This window comes from Balaenoptera ricei, chromosome 1 (genome assembly GCF_028023285.1).
Source record: "Balaenoptera ricei isolate mBalRic1 chromosome 1, mBalRic1.hap2, whole genome shotgun sequence".
In the NCBI taxonomy this organism is placed as follows: domain Eukaryota; kingdom Metazoa; phylum Chordata; class Mammalia; order Artiodactyla; family Balaenopteridae; genus Balaenoptera; species Balaenoptera ricei.
Window position 1 is genome coordinate 184226935 of NC_082639.1, and position 23184 is coordinate 184250118.

The 23184-nt window shown below is 38.9% G+C and overlaps 1 long non-coding RNA gene and 1 pseudogene across 6 annotated transcripts in view; one reads left to right on the top strand and one right to left on the bottom strand.

The window, feature by feature from the left end:
* LOC132354178 (uncharacterized) overlaps nt 1-23184 on the bottom strand; it is a 359922-nt gene that overhangs the window by 56097 nt on the left and 280641 nt on the right. For all 6 annotated transcript variants that reach the window (XR_009499206.1, XR_009499202.1, XR_009499203.1 and 3 more), the window contains 4 exons: nt 11684-11841; nt 10180-10385; nt 9579-9644; nt 462-532 (listed from right to left, as the gene is read on the bottom strand). This is a non-coding gene — a long non-coding RNA (uncharacterized LOC132354178). The remainder of the gene's footprint in view (nt 1-461; nt 533-9578; nt 9645-10179; nt 10386-11683; nt 11842-23184) is intronic.
* Nucleotides 5141-8176, top strand: LOC132347418 (eukaryotic translation initiation factor 4 gamma 2-like; annotated as a pseudogene).

Sequence of the window (23184 nt, forward strand, 5' to 3'; positions counted from 1 at the left end):
TATCTATAATTATGGAAGCAGGTCACTAAAATGGTGACCTGCTTCCACAATTGCTGTGTAGATAAAATCAGATAATGTATGGAAAGTGCTTAGCACCATGTGTAAGGGTTCAAAACTTTTATCTATAATTATCATTTTGACTGGGTTCCACTGTTATTTTTTTACCAACATATAAATTATTTTGATATTAGTCTTTTAGTATTGAACTAAAAATCTTGCATACTTGATAACACCATATGTAACAGCACTGTACAAGTGTATGCCAATGTCTAGGCTATTGACCTGTCCCAGATTTCTAAATGTAGTAATACGTTAACACTGAGAGCCAGGCTGAACTAAAATAATAATAATAATAGTTTCTCAAAACTAAATCATCTGATTCTGACCTGTGGAATTTTTCTTTGGACTTTGCTCTATAACCACTAGAGGGCAGACAAACACGGTGGAAAATCAGTACTTACCAGACAAAGCAGTAGATTCTTGGTCTGCTTTTTGAATGTGGGTAGAAGCCATATTTTTCAAACAGTTTCTCCTGTCGCAGCAACCAATGAAGAGAGTAGAATAATGATGCTTAATATGTAAGAACACAAATTTCAGTTAAAGTATCATGTATTTGTTTTAACTTAATAGTTTCATAAAATTAATAAGCACAATCTTCCACCACAGACCTATATAAACTTTAAAGCAAAACCACTCAACGACACATGCATGGGTTTCTTTTTAACTTAGAAGAGAATTAAGCAGTGAATGACTCACTAGAATAGAAGCAAAAGCACACTGTGGTATCACAGTGAGCATACCTTGCACCTGGGCATATGGAGACCTGGGGATACACAAACGGGCCCATTTTACCATTAGGTGCTGTTGGTGCAGTGCTTGGGGTTTACACCTTGTTCAAGACACTAGGAAAAAGTGTGAGACTTGTAGAAAAATCGACTCCCAACTTCAAAATGAAAACTGCTTTTTCAATTTACACACACACACACACACACACACACACTGAAGCTAACAAACCAGAGCCCCAAAACAACAAACATCTGCTGGGGTTTTGATGGAATAGTATTAATCAATTTTCTTAAAATTACCACCTTTACAAGATTGAGTCTTTCAATTCATGAATTCAATAGTATTTAGATCGTATTTAATTCCCCTAAAGAATATTTTACAATGTTCTACATAGAGTTCTTGCACCTAGAGTTAAGTATTTGGATTATTTATATTGCCTTAAATAGTATCTTGTTTTTAAAGTTTAATTTCTACCTGTGTTATTGGTATATACAAATGCAACGATTTCTGTACACTGGCTATAATCAGCACACATGCTAAATTCTCTTATTAGTTGATACTATTTATGTATAAAATCTCAAATTTTTGATTATATCTTATGCAAATAATGCCTATTTCTTACTGTGCTAACATTAAAGTGTTGTCTTTTTCTTACTGCGTTGCTTGGGGCCTCCAGTATACTGGGACACAAAGTGGTGACAGCACATCCTAGCGTTGTTTCTGATATGACGGAGGTTTTCAATCTTTCACCATCACACACATTTGCTAAGCGTTCAGCAATTTTATTAATCTTTTCAATTTAGCAAGTTTGACTTTATTAATCTCTTTTATTGTGTGTTTCTTCTGTTCTATTCATCTTTAATGTATCATATCATTTTCTTCCCTTTATATTCTTTGGATTTAATTTGCTATTCTTCTTCCAATATCTAACATTGAAATGGAGACTTGGTTTGTAGAATTCCTTTTAAAATATATGTGTATACCTTTCATTATAAATTTCCAGTAAGTATGGAAAGCGAGTTGGGAATAATCAGTTTTAATTATTCAACCTGAAGTTCCCAGTATCTTCATTCTGAAATTAAATCCTTTAATAATTTTTTATAATATTGTGTAGATTAAAATCATTCTTCTACATCCTTAGACCTTGCCTTTCCTAACCTTCCAAGTCTAGTCTCTTCTTTGGTGTGTGATACTCGATCTCAAAGCACACTAGAAGGCACTCGCTACAATTCTAGCTCTGGCACTCCACAGCCTGGCCATGTCTCGTCCACCACGCGCTCTGCAGTCAACAGAACACTTGATCCACCTGTTAGTCAGCTCCTGAAATCCCGTCCTATGAAATCTTTCCTCACAATTGCGTTTTGTGGTTGTTGTTTTACCATTTTGTTTTGTATTTCTCTGTATCCTAATTTAGGGGATATCAGGGTTCAGAACGTTTTAAATAAATGAACTCCATATCCACCTTCTGATCTTTGGTTATCAGGTTTACATTGTAAAGTGAACCGTGATTTCAGTTTACAATAGTGCCCATGTTGCTTTAATTTTGTGGCTGCATTATTTGGACCCTGTTGAATGGGGAGATGAATTTGCTTAATACTAACTTCCCCCCATGGAAGGTAAAGCCAGATGAACTGAACTGATAATTCTCATTAAAAAAAAAAAGGGATGGATTTTATAATTTGGAGTGTGGCACTTCCACAGCCAAGTTTTTAGGTTGTGCAACATTTAGCTTGGTTTTGTTCCATGGGTATAGCCTGGCAATCACCTGACCAGTCCTCTTGGACGTGCATGCTCCAGATCACAATGGGGACATGAGGTCAGAGGGTGCATGAGTCAGCACACGCCCACAAACTCCGCTAGGAAAAACAGCTCTAGCCGTTTGAGCAGGTATCATTAATCATCTTAGCAGATGGAAAGCCTGTTAAAAAGTGACTCCTTCCAGATGCCAGCAGAGACCACGTTACCAAAGAACTGGTATGGCCCAAGCTCTTCGGATGGAATGATTAAAGGGGAAGGCACTCAGTACAGCCCTAAATAAGGAGAATTATCCGTTGCTGGCAGTTTCTGGAAGCCATGATTCCCTGGGAACAGCCCAAATCTTTGGCCTCAATGCAATTCATCCAGGTGTGTTTCTCCAAATCTCACTGTTATCAGAAAAATCACACCACTTTTCTCATTAACCCTGAGGCACATGAAAATCATCATCCCCTATTGCCTGACATGCCCTGGAATAAACTGGCCAGGCATATATTATGATTAATTGTACACATTCCCTGAAGGCAAGAATTGCACTTGGTCAAGTTATAGGCATACAATACATACATAAAAAATAGGTATTGATTATTTATTTCATAGCGAATCAATCTATACTATTTCATGAACACCTAATAAAAGTAAAATGCTTATAAGAAGTTGTTTTATAACGGTGGTAAGGATTAGGACCATTTGAAAAGCCTGCTGTGTCACATGAGTCTATCACTCAAGGGGGGAAAAATGGTACATAGTTATCCAGTCATTTTCAGGATTACATTGTGCTCACACTACATTAAAATGTGTTAATGATGATCATAAAGCAAATGTTTCCACAAAAATAACCACCAAAAACTGAGTGATATAGCCCTGAGGTCATTTACTAACATGTTCAATGAGTATCACGTAAATAAAAGAAGTTGTAAAACAAAAAAATTATGAACATCCAAATGTTCACAGAAAATTAATTTTCCCCTTCCTTTTTATTTTGAAAATTTTGAAATCTACAGAAAAGTTGCAAAAATAGTAAGAGAAACACCCATATGCCCTTTGTCTGGATTCCTCAATGTTAAGCTTTTGCTGAACTTGTTTCTCGTCTGTGTGTGCGTGTGCGTGTGTGTGTGTGTGCACGAGTATATTCTTCAACATTTTTTTTTAAATTTATATTTATTTTTGGCTGTGTTGGGTCTTCGTTTCTGTGCTAGGGCTTTCTCTAGTTGTGGCGAGCAGGGGCCACTCTTCATCGCGGTGCGCGGGCCTCTCACTATCGTGGCCTCTCGTTGCGGAGCACAAGCTCCAGATGCGCAGGCTCAGTAGTTGTGGCTCACGGGCCTAGTTGCTCCGCGGCATGTGGGATCTTCGCAGACCAGGGCTCGAACCCGTGTCCCCTGCATTGGCAGGCAGATTCTCAACCGCTGCGCCACCAGGGAAGCCCCCACGAGTATATTCTTGACCACTTGAGAATTACTTGCAGATATCATAACACTTCATCCCTAAATGCAAATCTCCTACGAATGAAGGCATTCTCCTATATAATAATACAATTATGTCACTCAGGAAATATAACAGTAATACGATGCCATTATCTAATACACGTCCATTTTCAAATTTTCCCAATTATACCAATAACATCCTTTGTTTTTTAAATTTACTTTTCCTCTCTGGGCTACAATCTAGGGTCACACATGTCATGTCTCTTCAACCTCCTTTAATCTGGGACAGTTTCCCAGCCTTGTTTGTCATTCATGTTGACATTTTTAAAGGTCCAGGACAGTGGTTTTCTAGAATGTGCTACAATTTGGATAGTTAGACTCAGTTTAAACATTCTGAGCATTAATACTACGCAGATGAAATGTGTCCTTCTTGGTGCATCAACAATCATGTGTTTCTCCCTTAGAACTTTCTCTCCATGCATCCTACACACAAACTCTGCTATTACTCATCCCCAGAATCTATCGCGGGGTGGGGGTGGAGGGTTACTTTCTCCTGCCGCTGCTAACACAGCCCACCTGCACAGGACATTCTCTCTGTTCTTCGCCTGCTACCCAAGGGTTACTTCTGGTCACTGCTCAACTCAAATATCACACTTACCACAAAAACTGTCTCTACTATACTCCTCCAGGCATATATATCTCTCTCCAAAGTTCCTATAGTTGTCTAAAATCCACCCAGTACTTCATCACAACGAATAACTTCATTGCTCCCCTTGTATTAATACTAATCCTATCACAGTTGTGTACCTTGTCATCCCACTTGAATGCCAGCAAATTGACAGCAGTGACCATGAACCTTGAATTCTCTACATTTGGATTGTATTTCCCACAGGGCCTATCAGAATCCAGAGCACTTAATAAACAGTAATTTTGTGGTCTTTGATGAATGAGTGAATTAACATTACCTTAGGACAAAAATCCATACTGCAATTAATTCCCCTTTGTATTTAAGAACTCGTCCAAGAAAACAGTGTTTTCAATTTAGCCCCGAGGGCCATACAAATCCCCAGAGATTTTTTTCTACGTCTATATGTAACTGTACTTAAAAAAAAAAAAAAAAAAAACTTAAAAAAAAAGTTTAAATTCTGAAGGAAATTTCTCAGAAATTAAGAATGGAGGCCAGCAGCGTGCGGGAGCTCTATGGAGGTGGTGACTGCAGCAGCGACTCTTTTGAGCTGAGAGTTTCAGGCCAGTCCCGACTCCTTCCTCCCCCTTCCCTCCCCCTCTTTTGTTTTCCGTTCCCCTCCCCCTCCCCTGTCCCCGACGACCGGATCCTGAGGAGGCAGCTGCAGTGGCAGCTGCTGAGTTCTCGGTGAAGGTTTTTCATTTGTTCCATCCCCTTCCCTCCCCACCCCATCCATTAATATTATTCTTTTGAAGAGTCTTCGTTGTCAAGCCGCCCAAGTGGAGAGTGCGATTGCAGAAGAGGGTGCTTCTCGTTTCAGTGCTTCTTCGGGCGGAGGAGGAAGTAGGGGGGCACCTCAGCACTATCCCAAGACTGCTGGCAACAGCGAGTTCCTGGGGAGAACCCCAGGGCAAAACGCTCAGAAACGGATTCCTGCACGAAGCACTAGATGAGATTACAACTCCGCAGCAAACAACTCCGCAAATGAAAAAGAACGACATGATGCAATCTTCAGGAGAGTAAGAGGCATACTAAATAAGCTTACTCCTGAGAGGTTTGACAAGCTATGCCTTGAGCTCCTCAATGTGGGTGTACAGTCTAAACTCATCCTTAGAGGGGTCATACTGCTGATTGTGGACAAAGCCCTAGAAGAGCCAAAGTATAGGTCACTGTATGTTCAGCTATGTCTGCGATTGGCAGAAGATGCACCAAACTTTGATGGCCCAGCAGCAGAGGGTCAGCCAGGACAGAAGCAAAGCACAACATTCAGACGCCTCCTCATTTCCAAATTACAAGATGAATTTGAAAACCGAACCAGAAATGTTGATGTCTATGATAAGCGTGAAAATCCCCTCCTCCCTGAGGAGGAGGAACAGAGAGCCATTGCTAAGATCAAGATGTTGGGGAACATCAAATTCACTGGAGAACCTGGAAAGCTTGATCTTATTCATGAATCTATCCTTCATAAGTGCATCAAAACACTTTTGGAAAAAAAGACGAGAGTCCCACTCGAAGATATGGGAGAGGATTTGGAGTGCCTCTGTCAGATAATGAGGACAGTGGGACCTAGGTTAGACCACGAACGAGCCAAGTCCTTAATGGATCAGTACTTGCCCGAATGTGCTCCCTGATGTTAAGGAATTGCCAGCAAGGATTCGTTTCCTGCTGCAGGATACCGTAGAGTTGAGAGAACACCACTGGGTTCCTCGCAAGACTTTTCTTGACAATGGACCAAAGACGATCAATCAAATCTGTCAAGATGCAGTAAAAGATCTAGGAGTGTTTATTCCTGCTCCTATGGCTCAAGGGATGAGAAGTGACTTCTTTCATGCCACCCAGGATGAAAATGGATAGGGACCCACTTGGAGGCCTTGCTGATATGTTTGGACAAATGCCAGGTAGCGTAATCGGTACTGGTCCAGGAGTTATCCAGGACAGATTTTCACCCACCATGGGGCGTCATCGTTCAAATCAACTCTTCAATGGCCATGGGGGACACATCATGCCTCCCACACAATCACAGTTTGGGGAGATGGGAGGCAAGTTTATGAAAAGCCAGGGGCTAAGCCAGCTCTCCCATAACCAGAGTCAGGGACTCTTATCCCAGCTGCAAGGACAGTCGAAGGGTATGCCACCTCTGTTTTCTAAGAAAGGACAGCTTAATGCAGATGAGATTAGCCTGAGGCCTGCTCAGTCTTTCCTAATGAATAAAAATCAAGTGCCACAGCTTCAGCCCCAGATAACTGTGATTCCCCCTAGTGCACAACCACCACACACTCAGACACCACCTCTGGGACAGACACCTCAGCTTGCTCTCAAAACTAATCCACCACTTATTCAGGAAAAGCCTGCCAAGACCAGTAAAAAGCCACCAACACCTCAAAGGAAGAACTGCTTAAATTAACCGAAACTGTTGTAACCGAATAGATATAGTGGAAATGCAAACGAAGCTGTCAGTGGTGTAAGAGAGATGAGGTCTCCTAAACACTTTCTCCCCGCGATGTTAAGCAAAGTAATCATCCTGGCACTAGACAGAAGTGATGAAGATAAAGAAAAAGCAAGTTCTTTGATCAGTTTACTCAAACAGGAAGGGATGGCCACAAGTGACAACTTCATGCAGGCTTTCCTGAATGTATTGGACCAATGCCCCAAACTGGAGGTTGACATCCCCTTGGTGAAATCATATTTAGCACAGTTTTCAGCTCGTGCTATCATTTCGGAGCTGGTGAGCATTTCAGAACTAGCTCAACCACTGGAAAGTGGCACCCATTTTCCTCTCTTCTTACTTTGTCTTCAGCAATTAGCTAAATTACAAGCTCGAGAATGGTTAACAGAGCTTTTCCAACAAAGCAAGGTCAATATGCAGAAAATGCTCCCAGAAATTGACCAGAATAAGGACCGCATATTGGAGATCTTGGGAGGAAAGGGACTGAGTTTCTTATTCCCACTCCTCCAATTGGAGAAGGAACTGTTAAAGCAAATAAAGTTGGATCCATCTCCTCAAACCATATGTAAGTGGATTAAAGATAACATCTCTCCCAAACTTCATGTAGATAAAGGATTTGCCAACATCTTAATGACTAGCTTCTTACAGTACGTTTCTAGTGAAGTAAACCCACCCAGTGATGAAATAGATTCTTCCTCTGCTCCTTCCAAAGAACAGTTAGAGCAGGAAAAACAACTGCTTCTTTCCTTCAAGCCAGTAATGCAGAAATTCCTTCATGATCACGCTGATCTACAAGTCAGTGCCCTCTATGCTCTTCAGGTGCACTGCTACAATAGCAACTTCCCTAAAGGCATGTTACTCCGCTTTTTTGTTCACTTCTATGACATGGAGTCTATTGAAGAAGAAGCTTTCTTGGCTTGGAAAGAAGATATAACCCAAGAGTTTCCAGGGAAAGGCAAGGCTTTGTTCTAGGTGAATCAGTGGCTAATCTGCCTAGAAACTACTGAAGAAGAAGAATCAGAAGAAGCAGCTGACTAAAAGAACCAGCCAAAGCCTATAAATTGTGCAAAACATACTGTTGCTATGATGTAACTGCATTTGACCTAACCACCGCGAAAATTCATCTCGCTGTAATGTTTTCACGATATTTAAAGCAGAAGCATGTCAGTGAGGATTTCCTTCTGCATAAGGTTTTTTGTAGTGTAATGTCTTAATCATAGTCTACCATCAAATATTTTAGGAGTATCTTTAATGTTTAGATAGTATATTAGCAGCATGCAATAATTACATCATAAGTTCTCAAGCAGAGGCAGTCTATTGCAAGGACCTTCTTTGCTGCCAGTTATCATAGGCTGTTTTAAAGTTAGAAAACTGAATAGCAACACTGAATACTGTAGAAATGCACTTTGCTCAGTAATACTTGAGTTGTTGCAATATTTGATTATCCATTTGGTTGTTACAGAAAAATTCTTAACTGTAGTTGATGGTTGTTGCTGTAATAGTGTATTGCCTGTATTTCTACCTCTAGTAATGGGCTTTATGTGCTAGATTTTAATATCCTTGAGCCTGGGCAAGTGCACAAGTCATTTTAAAAGAAACAGGGTTTACTTGCACAAAACTGATCAGTTTTGAGAGATCGTAAATGCCCTTGAAGTGGTCTTTGTGGGTGTGAAACAAATGGTGAGAATTTGAATTGGTCCCTCTTATTATAGTATTGAAATTAAGTCTACTTAATTTATCAAGTCATGTTCATGCCCTGATTTTATATACTTGTATCTATCAATAAACATTGTGATACTTGGAAAAAAAAAAAAGAAGAATGGAGAAAAAACTCCAAGTTTTAAAGTGCCTCCTCTTTTTTCAAAACAGCATTCTCTCTATTCTTAAAAAAATAGGGGGCTTCCCTGGTGGCGCAGTGGTTGAGAGTCTGCCTGCCAATGCAGGGGACACGGGTTCGAGCCCTGGTCTGGGAAGATCCCACATGCCGCGGAGCGGCTGGGCCCGTGAGCCACAGTTACTGAGCCTGCGCATCTGGATCCTGCGCTCCACAACAAGAGAGGACACGATAGTGAGAGGCCCGCGCACCGCGATGAAGAGTGGCCCCCGCTTGCCACAGCTAGAGAAAGCCCTCGCACAGAAGCGAAGACCCAACACAGCCATAAATAAAAATAAATAAATAAATAATTTTTAAAAAAAAGATAAAGATATTAAAAAAAAAAATAGGTCACTTGACCTGAAATAATCATAATAAAAATAACAAAAAATTTGAGACAATAAAGAATATCCTGTTATATCAAGTAATTGTAGTAGTCGTTCTTTATTACTTTGTACATAAATTTCCTGAAAACTCAAGGCTTTATAGCTTCACGTGTTCTGTTCTGTTTGCATCTGTACTCACCTCTGTTTTAGTGCAGAGCATATTTTCCGGGGGTAAATACTTCTTTGTATCTCAGACTCATTTATCTCCACATCAACTTACCTCATTGCAGATGAGAAAATGCAGAAGACTCCGGCTGAGGCCGTGCTCTGTCATGGTTTCTCGTTGCTAGAAACACACGGAAGCAACTCTAAGGTGCTGTGGATTCTCCTGTTAGTCTGTTAACTAAATATGGGTGAATTTTCTATGAGGAAAATATTACCAGTAAATGTTGTTTTGTTTTGTTTTTTAATTAGGGCCTGGTTAAGTTGCTAAAGGATTGACTGAATCAAATTACAATACAATTGATCTTCAAAATTTGGCTTCCGACACATCACAGATGTCCATCTAAACCAAATGTAATTCTCAAGCATGGTTTATGTCAAGAAAATAACTGCTTATTGAAGCTGCCATGAAGTGCATTCACCCACGCTTTTAACAATAACAAGTCTTACTGTTTTGACACCTTTTCAGGCCTAGTCAGGAGCGGGGCGGGTGGTGCCCAAGGCGGGTGTTCTGTGGTCTTGTGAAATCAGGAAACATTTAAAAATGCAACATAGCACAGATTTCAAAAAATACAGACATTTCCAGAGACATGACAATGTTATTTTGTATTGTGAAACTTCAAAAAGGGAATAGAGGGTTTCCTACTTCGAGAACTTACCTGGAGTAACTTAGGACAACTACAGAAGACACGGCCTAAGACACAAGTGTTCCATATGTATTTGCCAGTGATTTGAGAGGCGGCGTCATCACCGTATGGACTGGAGGCAGACAGGCTGAATTCTTCCCCTACCTCGGTCAGGAATTAGCTGACAGGTAACTGGCAAGGCCTTGGACAAAGCATTTTTGTCCCCAGCCCTTAGTTTCCTATTTGTCAAGTGGAGATAGAGTCGTAAGATTATTGTGAAAATCAAATTAATAAATTCATAGTGAAATTGCTATATAAACTGAAAAGCACTATATGAATATGAGTACATATTCTATTTTTATTATAAGATTCCAATACATTTCCTTACAGATTCATAGTACTTGCTTTTTCTAATTAGAAGTCCTATTCTCTGAGTCTATATTAGTACAAAATAAAGCAATCTTCTACCTGATCTAGTTGTCTAACTACAGGACCAGGTCATGCAAATAAATGACTATGTTTTAAAGTCCTTCTAATTTTCAAATTAAAAAAATGTTTTCAAATAGGGAATAAAAGTATAAATTTACTTGTGTTTTGAAGCAGTAGAAAGGTAAACCAAAAACTATTTAAAAATGGTTACTATGGGGCAAGAAACAGAAAAAGGAACTGAACGTCCAAATATATATTTACTAGGAAACCCTGTAAAAGCCTTATGTAATCAAAAAGTATAATTATTTCAGAAATAAAAAGCTAAGCAATTCCTAAAAATGAAAAAGAAAAGAATCTAATTGCATAACAAATTGTTGACATAAACACACAGACAAGAATAATTAAAATGCAATATTTTTACAGTCCATCGCTAGTGAGATATATCCTAAGGATAAAAATTACCACAAATAAATCACAGGCTGCATTCAGTAGGTTTATTATTAAAGACATTGGTATTGTTATTTTGAAATTATTATATGTGTATGGTTTAGGATAAATCAAACTAGTAATTAGGTGTATGTCATGTCACCAAGATTTTCAATATAAGAAAATATGGAAAGAAAAGCATAAAAACAAATAAATTAATACACAGTAATCATACATTTGAAATAGAAATATCATTTTGGATACACAATTTTTTTCTTATTCTAAAATATACACATTCTCATTGTTATGGACTGAATGTTTGTTTCCCCCCAAAATTCATTTGTTGAAGCTCTAATTTATATTTAGAGGCGGAGCTTTTGGGAGGTAATTAGGTCACAAGAGAGAGCCCTCAAAAGAAGAGACAGGAGAGAAATGACCTCTTTCTCTTTCATGTGAGGTTACAGCAAGATGGTAGCTAGCTACAAGCCAGGAGGCGGGCTCGCACCAGACACCAAATCTGCTGGCACCTTGACCTTGGACTTCCCAGCCTCCAGGACTATGAGAAATAAATGTTGTTGTTTAAGCCATTCAGTCTATGGTATTTGTTATAACAGCCTGAGCTGACAAAGACACCTACCTTCATTTATTTATCTTATTTTAAAAATACATATTATGTAAATACCTGTTCACTGAGCAGTTCCAGAAGCAAAAACAAATCAGTAGCAATGACCACTTCTGGGCCTTCGATTCTGGTCTCAGAACTTAATTTTCCTCCTTGTGAAACTGATTGATTCCAGGTCTGAGTGGAAAATATGTTGAATAGATCTCTGGCACCTTGTGCTGAAAAGCAAGAAAGCTATCAACGATTATAGATGTCAAAGAAAAGAGACAGAGGAAACAATTAGAGCAGCTCCCACTGGCTAATCTGTGGAACAGTTTGAGCATCAATGGAAATGACTGGAAAGGCCTGAAACAGATCTTATACATATATAAAATCATGAGTTAGTAATTATACAAAACAAATAGCACGTGCTCATTGGTTACCTTTGATAGTTACCAGAAGGTTCAAAAAATTGATTTAAAAAAGGGAAAGGATTATGCGTGATGTATTCTGTTGTTTCTGTGTAGAGTTTATTTCATGCTGTTTTTCCAGGGTATCCGCTGCTTCAACTTAGGACAATTCATATGGTCACCAGGCTGCCAAAGCCCATCGTGGAAATAAAGCCATTGTTGAAGGCACTGTTGAGACTGATCACAGGTCAGCTTCTGCCTCTTCACCCCTGCCCCTTCTTCTCCCAAGAGCACTACCTAATAAATACCGTGGATGCTCATCTCCATCACAGGGTTTGCTTCCCAAGAGACCCAACCTGTTGCAAGCGATGACTGCCATGTGCTGTCTAAGAAAGTAAATACTAAGATAGGATTTTAGAGCTGAATCTCTTGTTCCTCAGTTGGCAACGAGAACCCCTTCACGGATGGCAAGTGGCGCTCAGATGGACTCTGGCACAAGGTGGCAGTGTAATTGCTAACATTTTCACCAGTCTGGCATACTGGTGGAAGGAAATGCATTAGCTGGTGCAGGGTGTCAGACATTTGAGAAACGGGGGAATCGGTAACAATAAGGAACAGAATTGGGTGAGCTTAAGTGATACTCTGGAAAAATGAAATAACTGAGAATTTCTTTTAAATTTTGCTTAACACACCATACTTAGGGGATGCTTTCTGGAGAAAATAACTGGTTAGGAAAATGCATAATGGAATGATATCTGTCCGTGTACGTCAACTAAAATACATTGTGTTGCACAATTCTTAATGTGATTTCTATTTTGTTTTTTTAAAATCTAGATAGTTCTGTATATAGATAATTTAAAAGTTTGGAAATATATATACAAAAAGTCCACAGTGATCATCTTTAAAGAGTAAGAGTAAAGAAATACTAACTCTATTTTACATATTTCTATGCCTTTTGATTTTTTATACTGAGTGTGTATTAATGTTAAGTGGGATGAAGTATAAATATTCCTTTTTAAGGAATTTAATGTATATGTATATAAGTGTATATGTATACATATGCATATATATATTTATGTTTTAATATATATTCTTATTTAATGAGATTAAGTATAAATATTTCTTTAAAAAAAAAAGAATACCATTGTTGGTTTTACAAGTTTTAGTAATCTGTTCCTATCATCCTTTTCTCTCTATCAAAACAAATTTTTAATTCTGTACTAGGCTATGGATTTTTCAAAATTATGTTCCCTGACCATAAAGAACTTCAGTAAAATTAACCTTCATCTTTTATGGATTTAAAACAATCTTTACCTTAACTCCACTCAAGTAAGAGCATTTATTAAATTATTTTGTAGTGGACATTAAATTGAACTGGGCCTTGTGCTGTAAGGAAGCGTGTAAAAAGTTACAGGAGGCCAGCCCTAATGAGAATACGTTGCATAAGCTACAAAAACATAGTTAAAAATAACCAGAGAGTTGAGGAAAGAAACTTAAAGGAACAAATTCCAAAAAGTGTTGAGCCCTTCCTGGTAGAGAAGTGAACCAAACTGCTTTCCTCCATGAAGGAATGCTGTAGAAAAAGGAGGAAACTACCATAGATTAGAGTAAGAAGAAACTACCCAAACTCTTAATTACCTCTCGGTGACCGTGTGAGGGCTGGCGTGATGAATTAGAATCGCCAGGGGCCCCAGCCTCAGAGCAAGTCTGCTCCCACCCGCCATTTCCCCACAGACCTTCCTGCACATGGACGTACAGCTGTGGACAGGGCAAGGCACATAGGGCCTTCCTAAGAGAAGCAGCCTGCTGAGGACTGGGGACCTGGCAAGAAAAGTCCATCTGAGGCACTTCAGGCTCTCAGTGGATGCAAGCAACCACTACTGAAGTTTGATGGTGAGGCAGGAAGAGGAAGAGAGATCTCCCAAGGGTCAGAAAACTAAGAGCGCGAATAAATAAATAAAGAGCCCTCTGAGCAATTAAAAATCTAGCAGCCGGGGCGCAGAAAGTAACTTGGCTATAAAGCGTACGACAGCCTTGAGATCTTGCTCAGATCCAAGTCCTATCAAAGGGAAAGTCCTGATCCAACCTTCAAAACATTTGAAGCCAGTGGTGATCGAAAACTTACTGAAGCTACAGCAGAGTAGAGACAGCTGACTTTAACCAGATTATACCGACTTAGCCGCCCAGTCTAGAGGCTTGACAGAAAAAAAGACGCTTGATTTGGGGAAGGGGGGTAGTAAATAATATTACTTCAGTCTTTACTGTTCTTTTACTCACAATCCCATCATAAAATCCAGAATTCTGAGACATCCTAAGTGAGAAGAAATGATCTGTTTAAAACAATACATAGTCAAGAGAAAGAAGCCCACAGATGGCATGTTGGAATTATCACAGAGACTTTAAAATATTACAATAAATATTATAAAGAATCTAACGGAAATGGCATTCAACATATGAAAACAGATGATGAATTACAGCAAAAAGATGGAAACTATCAAAAAAGAAACACATATAAATGCTAGAAAGAAAAAAATGTAGTATCAGACATAAAAAGTTTATCCAATGGCTAATCAGAAAACTGGACACAGCAGATTTTAAAAAGCCATTTGCTTGAATACAGATCAATTAAAATTATCCAAACTGATGCACAAAAAGGAAAAAAAAAAAGAAGAAAAAGAACAGAATATCCAAGATCTATGTGGTGATACCAAACTTTCTGACATACATATGACTGAAGTTTCACAAGGAGAGAAGAGAGAGAATTGAACAACACAACAACAACAAAACAAACAAACAAAAAAATAGAGAAGTAACTCATCAAGAAGAGATGATGGCCAAAAATTGATGAAAGACTGACCCACAGACTAAACATCTTAGCAAACTCTAAGCAGAATAATTCTGAAAACTCCCACCTACTCATGTCTTAGTCAAACTGTTGAAGACCAGAGAAAAAGAGTATACCTTAAAAGCACACAGAGGAAAGTTCCTGTTCTGGAAACCTAATGGTGGAGTGACCTGCGTGGGACTGATCCTCCTACAGATAACAATCATAAACTCAAAACAGACATTTTTATAAACAAAAATGTGAAGGCATCAGTGTGCAACAACAACAAAAAGCAGGCAGAAAACAGGTAAGGAGTCTACCTTAGAGAAAAAGGAAGCACACTGGGTGACATCCATGCTTATGGGCAAGCCACGCAGCATGGCCAAAAGAAAAAGTAAAATAAAATCATCTATAGAACAGGAGGAAAACAGGGAGATGGTAAAGGAGGAAGAAGAGGAAAATGAAGAGGAAAAAGCAGACAAGTACAAGAAGAAGGAAGAAGAAATGTAGAAATAGCAAGTACACAGAATCAGGAATTAAAAAAATACTTCAGTTTTATCCTCTAAATTCTTAGGCATACACGCTTATCTCTCTGACTTTAAAAATTAGGATAAATCATTACTCTATATAATATTGATTCTATATGTTAATAATTACTCCTAATTGAGATTTCTGTTTTGAGTTTCTAAAGAAAGGTACAGATTACAATTTTTAAAGTACTATTTCATCCTCAATCCAATAGAGGCCATCCCATATATTGAGTAAATTCCTATAACGTAAGTACACATATCATTCTTGCATACATTTGAAGATCAAATGAAATAATATCAGTATACATAAAAGATTTAAGCACCCAGTATATGTATGGGAAATGAATATGGGCCAGATGAGGACATGTTTATAGAAGTAGAAAAACTCAATATGGATTTACACACAAAGAGACACTATAACCTGATAAGTATCTGTAGGTTTCTAGTCCTGTGCTTACTGACGTAAGATTTTTTTTCTTAAATATTATATAAACATTTAAAAAATATTTATTGATTGCCTTATCTGTCCTAGCACTAAAAAAATATGTAAAAATATATATATTATATGGAGACAGACAATAAATAAAATATATAAAAATATACAATATGCTATATGTTGAAAAATACTAAGGAGAAGCATAAGGCAGGGAAAGTCTCTAGAAATTATGAGTAGGGGGGGGGGGGTCATTGCTTTAAATTAGGTGACCAGGGAGAGCTTCACTAAAAAGGTGGTGTGTGAGCAAAGCTCTGAGAGATGATGAAGGAAGCCTTGTAAATATCCAGGAGGAGGAACAGCATGAGTGGCAGCTCTGAGCGGGGAGATGCCTAGTGGGTCTGAGAAAAAGCCAGGTGAGCAGCGTGCCTGGGAAAGAGAGTGAGAGGAGAGTAACAGGAGACACAGTCACAGAGGGAAGGAGGGCACAGGGGTGAGGGTCTGGCGAAGCCTTGAATAACGCTGTCTTTACTCTTAGTGAGGTGAGAAGCCGTTGGAGGAGTGTGACCAGAGAAGTGAAATTATCTGTTTACGGTGGATGATTATTCCAGCTGGTGTGTCTCAGGGTCACTACTGAAGGGGAGAGACCAGTTAGGAAGCTATAATTGCAGCAGGTGAGAGGCCATGGTGGCTTGGCCTGGGTGGTAGCAGTGAAGGTAGTGAGAAGTGTTTGGATTCTTGACCCTATCATCAAATTGTTTACTGTCCACTTAAGAGAAAAAGTCCAGACAATTTTAGTAATATTTTCTTAAAAAGAGGAAAATAGATCATTAGGAGCAAAGTGGTATTAATGAAGTTATAAATTTAAGAAGGATTTGGGAAAAAAGTAAATTAAACAAAGTGAGACACATGTGAATGACTAACAGTGTTTAACTAAAAATAATTGTGGATATTCATTGTGTTCACTTCATGCCAGGGACCAGGTAAAGTCCTTTGCTTGCATCATCTCCACCCCCCTAATCTCCACCACAAACCTACGAGTAAGTGGCTACTACTGCCCCATTCCTACATGAAGAAACCAAAGAAAGTCTGGAAAGGTTAAGGTGTCCAAGGGCCATAGCTGCGATTTCATTACGATCTGTCTCTTACCAGAGACCATGCTCTAAGCCAACACTATTCTGATTCCCTATATAAGGGAGGGATGGGAAGGACCTTCTGAACTGGTGAATCCATGTGAGCGAAGGTTAGGAATTCACAGCGTTTGATGATGTCTGGGTGAGAATGACTGGTCTTGGGCAGAAAGTTCATGGTGGGGAACAGTAAGAACAACAGTGGAGACTGGAAAAGAAGTCCTTGCGAGCTGGGCAGAAAACCTGCAGTTCCATTCACAAGAGAATGAGGATCTACGATGAACATAGGAGAAAAGAGTAATTTACTGGGTGCAGGATGAGTTACAGGCAGGAGAGAGCTGGCAAGTAGAACAGCAAGAAACAAATGTGATAATTCACGTGAGGTAATAAGAGTTGGTAAAATAGGAATGGAAAGGAAAAGATACATCTCAGCAGCATTTCTCAGAAAGAACTTTTTTTTCCCCAAAATCCAACACAGAACTTGGTTCTGAGTTATTTATAAAAAATATAGAATTTAGACTCCAGGCCAGGCCCACAATTAGTTGTATGAACTTGGACAAGTTATTTATCTGGAACATGTCTTCACCCATAAGTGAAGGTGTAGTAGATTATCTCTAATTTTTCTTCCTTCTCTACATTACTGTGATGAAGATTTGTTTACCTGTTTTTAAGCTCCAGCTTAGAACAATGTGAGAGGCTTTAGCATTTATTTCTTTAAAGGCATTAAGATTAAATTTCACCCACAGTGCATGGTACCATGTTTGGAACAGAGAGAAAATGCTCAAAATTATTTCCTGAATCGAAGTGAATTGAATCAAGAAATCATCAAAGAAAAAGAATGAATTCTAATCTCATGCCCATAACTGACAAAGCCTGAATACCAAAAAGAAAATGTTCAGAATTTGTCCCTATTCTTTACTGCCCTGCTCACTTTCTCAGTCAGGCCTGTTCCGAGCGTGGTCTCTGGACCAGAGCATCAGGATATGTGAGGGCTTGCTGTCCATGCAAATCTCGGTTGCCACTGCAGACGTCCTTACCCAGAAACTCAGAGGTGGCCCAAGAGTCTGTGTTGTTAACAACCTCACAGGTGATTCTTAGCAACACTGAAGTTTGAGAAGAACTGCTCTAAACTACCCTCAAAATCTATTTATTTAGTTATGGCCCAGAATGGGATCCTAGACTTAGAACCAGAGTTTTTGATGAAGATATTTTAAAATACAAAGGTTACTAAATAACTTATATATAATATGATCATGTGACATATAGACACAGCTGTATGCGTACGTGTGTATATAATCACTCCAGGCATTCTTCCAAACTGGAAGTCACCTCACAGCCCCAGGAAGCAAAGCTATACCTGTGATAATAGTTATTCCAGGGGCTTCCATATCTTCCCAGACACCCTTTACTATAAGAATGTCTCCAAGAAGCCAAAGACAGAAGTAGCTTTATCGGGAAGGCCTTGCTCATCATCTCTTTCTAAGCAAGCCATTATACAAAATGAAACAACATACACAAGATTTGTTTGTTTGCTTGCTTGATTTTTCAACCAGGAAAGATGATCATTTAGAATGGTTTTGCTTCTCAGCTCTTTCTGTATCCTGCTATTCAGCATAATGAAGTAGAGAGAGTGTAAGCTTTGGGAGCTGACAGATATTGGTCCAAAACTTGCTTCTGCTTGTTTTAGCTGTGCAACCTCAGACAAGTTCCCTAATCTCTCTGAGCCCCAGTCCTCATCTGGAAATTAAATAAGACACTGTGATAACAGCACAGTGTTTGACACAAACGAAGTTTAAAACATATTTGTATTCCCTTCTTCCACTTCTAATTTGTCCATAATTTTTATTTCCAGACCCCTTTCCCAAACCCTAGAACTGACATAGAGAATAAGCTCCCCTCCGCCCCAACCCCAATGGGATGCATTGAGGAAATATGATTTGGGGAAGTGTGTGCACAAATATCTCTAATGCTGATTTCCAGATGCTCTGACCCCACAACTACCCACAGGGAAAAGGAAGAGAAACCACTTCCCACAGCAGGGCTTTCCTCATTTCCAATGCTACAGAAGAGTGATCACAGTTTCCAGAGGAAGACTGTCAGTCTTGGAGGCTCTTGGCTACCAAGAGGGCATTTAATAGCCCCGTCAGCATGACAGGCCTTCGGCCTCACTCCCTATTACTTGTCTGTAACCTACCACTTTACTGTAAGTAAAATCTTATCTTTTACAAAGTAAAGAACAATCGTCTTCAACATTCCACATTCCTACTTTCTCGGCTTCCATTTTGTCTGAATGATAACAGAGGACACACAGGGAACAACTCTACTTCTTACTGGTTAGTCAACAAAGAGCCACTTACGATAACAATTCACTCCAAACAGAACTCATCCATGTGCTATCTTGGGTCAGGATCCACTTTCTCACCTAAACCTGAGAAATCTGTCTTTTAGTGGCTCTATCTCAGAACACTTGGGAGTGGCATTGCTGATAACAAACATCGCCAGTGTATAGGAGGATGAACAGTTAGCCGCTGAAGTTCTATCCTCTTTTATCTCTTTGGCACTGTTTACATTAAAGTTCTAATTCTAAAGTCCTCCACTTTGTGCCTACATCAGGCTTGTAAAGTCAGGAATTATAGAAATTATAGGCATAAAAAAAATTAGTTCAAAAGCCTTGTGATAGCCATACCATGTGAGAAATACTCTTGTCTGAATAGTAAAATACTTCAGATCTTTAGTTCAGTTAATACATATCTTTGCAAAAAGAGAAAGAGGAGTGTGATGGGGGAGGGGATGGGCGTGGGGAGGGAGCGGTGTAGGATTTTGCATTGATTATGGGGCCTCCGTGGGCTAAAAAAAACAATAGCGCATTTCATTTTAGGTTTAAGCTAAATGAAATACAAAAATAAAACCACATGCATTTCTCCTTTGGCATCACAGGCTCAAGGGTAGAGTATTATCAAATTAGATGCGCTCTGACTGCAAATTATTTAAAGTTACAGAACAGTTCTAAATTCTTGATGTTTATCCCTTCTAAATCTTAAGAATTCTTTCCGCATTATAGGACCAAACAAATAGAAACAGGCAATGAAGATGAGAGGCCTTTGGTTCTGAATTTACTCTGCTGCGTGTGGGGCGAGGTCAAATCCACTACAAGTGTGTGGTCTCGCTGCTGCTTTCCTGACACCCTGCCTACCTGCAGGTGGGCAGGGAGCTCTCTCTCAGGCTAGCGCATGCCCTTCTCCGTATGGAAGCAGGACCACCCAGTCACATCAAACCAATTAACAACATCTCTGCTTGGCCCTTGCCTCCTCATTTCATCCTACAACCTGCCATCAATTCAAGTTTATTCATTATCATTCAACAGGAGGCCTTTTTTGTTTCTGAGAATTTTTCTTAATCACTAAAAATGAATTCTCTTAGGCTACAAGCTTACCAGGGCAAAGCAAAATATATGTTTTGTGATAGCAAAAACGGGCTAAATGGTACAGTTGTGGCCAATGTTACTTGAGTTAATTCTATCTGGCAACACTTCGGGCTCGATCAGCTTACAGAGATGTTTTCTTTTCTGCTCCAGGATTCCCGAAGACATTCCTGGTTTCAAAGAACAGAACAGTTTATTATTTCAGTCTGTGTTAGTACTTGGAGACCAAAGAGATCTGTTATATTGCTCTTTATAGTCTGTTAGTAACCACCATGCCAAGATTCACGTTGCATTCTCTTTTTTATGATGACTTCTGCTGACACACAGTGAGTTAGGTTGATTCCGCTCAATGACTATAAAATAGCGACTGTATTACTTGACAAATAAGCTGTGCCCCCAGCTCAACTCTTGAAACTCAAAGGGGTATATGTCCTTAGATAGACAAATGCATAGATAGATACTTACGGATACATACATACAGATATATAGTATTTGTCTCTGCCATGGAAAGAACTCTTATTTTGTTGTTATTAACTCTTTCAATCATTAAGTATCTAAGGTTGTGAATTCACCCAGTCAAATTTGCAAACATAATGGTTTTCTTTATTTAAGGCGGTCAAAAGGGAATGGGATTTATATTTATTAAGCACCTATTATGTACTTGGATTCATGCCAGGTGTTTCATATTTGTTCTATCATTTAAAATTTCACAGCCTTCTAAATCTCACCCTATAATTCAGAGTTGATGTATCACCAATACAGTTTTCATGGAGGAAAGGCACTCCAATCAACAGGGATGGTTGGAAGCATTTAAGTTCAGGATCGAAGAGACCAGGACACACATTCTGCCTCTACTATGTGTTCTTGAACGTCAAATCCTTGTTTTTTATTATAAACTAGGGAATAATAAAACTACCTCAGGATGTGTTTGTAAAGATTAAAGGAGACAATGCAAAAAAGCAGCTGGAAAGTAGGACCTCAACGTCGGTTTGCTTCTTCTTCCTCTCCTTCCTCTCTCTACAGGTTTCTCTCCTATCTCATACTCCACTTCTGTTGGCTTGTCAACTAAAAAATCAGAAAATGGTAAAACTGAAAGCAGTCTTAGTGACCATCAAGTGACCTCATTCAACAAATGAACAGAATAAGGTCCAAAGTGTTTAGAGACATTGACACAGCTAAGTGGTGGCAAACTTAGTAAAACAAACAAACAAACAAAACCAAAAAACACCCAAATTTGACGCCGTTTCTGTTATACCTAGCTGAGGTACACAGCTAAATTAAAGATGAGTCATGTGTTACTCACCCTCCATACCCCCTCTCATTCTAAACTTAATTAAGACTTCTTAACCCTCCTACACTGTTGGTGGGAATGTAAATTGGTGCAGCCACTATGGAAAACAGTATGGAGGTTCCTCAAAAAACTAAAAATAGAATTACCATATGACCCAGCAATCCCACTCCTGGTCATATATCTGGACAAAACTATAATTCAAAAAGATCCTTACACCTCTATGTTCATAGCAACACTGTTCACAATAGCCAAGACATGGAAACAACCTAAATGTCCATTGACAGATGAATAGATAAAGAACATATGGTATATATATATATATATATATACACACACACATATATATATACACAATGGAATATTACTCAGACATAAAAAAAGAATGAACTAATGCCATTTGCAGCAACATGGATGGACCTAGAGATTATCATACTAAGTGAAGTTAAGTCAGACAGAGAAAGACAAATAACATATTATATCACTTAGAGGTGGAATCTAAAATATGATACAAATGAACTTATTTATTAAACAGAAACAGACTCACAGACAGAGAACAGACTTGTGGTTGTCAAGGGGGAGGAGTGTGGAGGAGGGAAGGAGTGGGAGTTTGGGATTAGCAGATGGAAACTATTATATACAGAATGGATAAACAACAAGGTCCTACTGTATAGCACAGGGAAGTATACTCAATATCCTGTGATAATGGAAAAGAATATGAAAAATAACATATATATGTATAACTGAATCACTTTGTTGTATAGTAGAAGTTAACACAACATTGTAAATCAACTATACTTCAATAAAATGAATTTTAAAAAAAGAATCCTTCAACCTCTGTGTGTAATGCAAACTGTGAATGTATAGTTCCATGTGCCTCAAAATGTATATAGTGACAGCCTACAAATATTATCCACATGCCCTACTTAACAGTTGCAGCTCCTGTTCAGATAATCATTGCTATGCAGAAATGCTGACTCACTATTGCTGGATATTTTTCAAGAATAGACAGACATCTGAATATTGATGTATCAATAGAATTTTTTTCTATTTTTTTAAGCATTAAGAAGGCCAAACAAACCACCAGTTTTGTCTTCTAGAATAATGGATAAAGTGAAGAAACAAGGATTCAACGATCTAAGACCATCCATACAAGGTCAGCACTCAGTAAAGGAATTAGGGGAGAATAGACAACTCTTTTTCCTCCTACTTGCTGTTTCCACTGCCTTTCATTTTAAATTGGGTAAAGAGTGAGCTTTCATGAGCTTGTTCTATCATACTTCCTCTGCATTCTTTGAAGACCACAGCTCACAGATAAGCCGTTAGCAAACAGTTGTCAAGTGATGCACTGGTTGTGGGACTGGTACTAATTTCCTTCACCTCCCATATACACTTCCTTGATTGCTTCATTCTTTCTCCAAACATTCATCCAATAAACATTCGCTGAGCACCCACAACCTTTCAGGCCCTGTGCTGGAGGTGCCGAAGAAATAGATAAGAAACAGCTCTACCTTCAAAGAACTCCAAGTCTAGAGGAGGACATGGA